This window comes from Nematolebias whitei, chromosome 23 (assembly GCF_014905685.2).
Source record: "Nematolebias whitei isolate Nwh7 chromosome 23, NemWhi1, whole genome shotgun sequence".
NCBI lineage: Eukaryota > Metazoa > Chordata > Actinopteri > Cyprinodontiformes > Rivulidae > Nematolebias > Nematolebias whitei.
The window spans coordinates 1887611-1888001 of record NC_056520.1 but is presented as its reverse complement, the minus strand read 5'-3'; the positions used below and the strand labels follow the sequence as shown (position 1 = coordinate 1888001).

The 391-nt window shown below is 24.3% G+C and overlaps 1 protein-coding gene across 1 annotated transcript in view; it reads left to right on the top strand.

Moving 5' to 3' along the window:
- The window catches only part of LOC119428756 (histone deacetylase 4), a 47940-nt gene that overhangs the window by 28442 nt on the left and 19107 nt on the right, over window positions 1-391 (top strand). The window lies entirely within an intron of this gene.

The following is a 391-nucleotide window of genomic DNA, read 5'->3' as shown; positions in this document are numbered from 1 at the left end:
ACTACCTTCAACTAACCCTAGTTAACTACATTTAACTATATTTAACTACCTTTAACTCTTTATCTAACCATAGTTAACTGTCTTTAACTACCTTTAACTATCTTTAACTACATTTAACAATATTTAACTAACCATGTTTAACTATCTTTAACTGTACTTAACTATTTTTAACTACATTTAACTATATTTAACTAACCATAGTTAACTACATTTTACTATCCTTAACTGTCATTAACTACCTTTAACTATCTTCAACTACATTTAACGATATTTAACTAACCATACTTAACTATCTTTAACTATCTTTAACTATCCTTAACTATTTTTAACTACATTTAACTATATTTAACTATCTTTAACTAGCCATACTTAACTACCTTTAACTAACCAT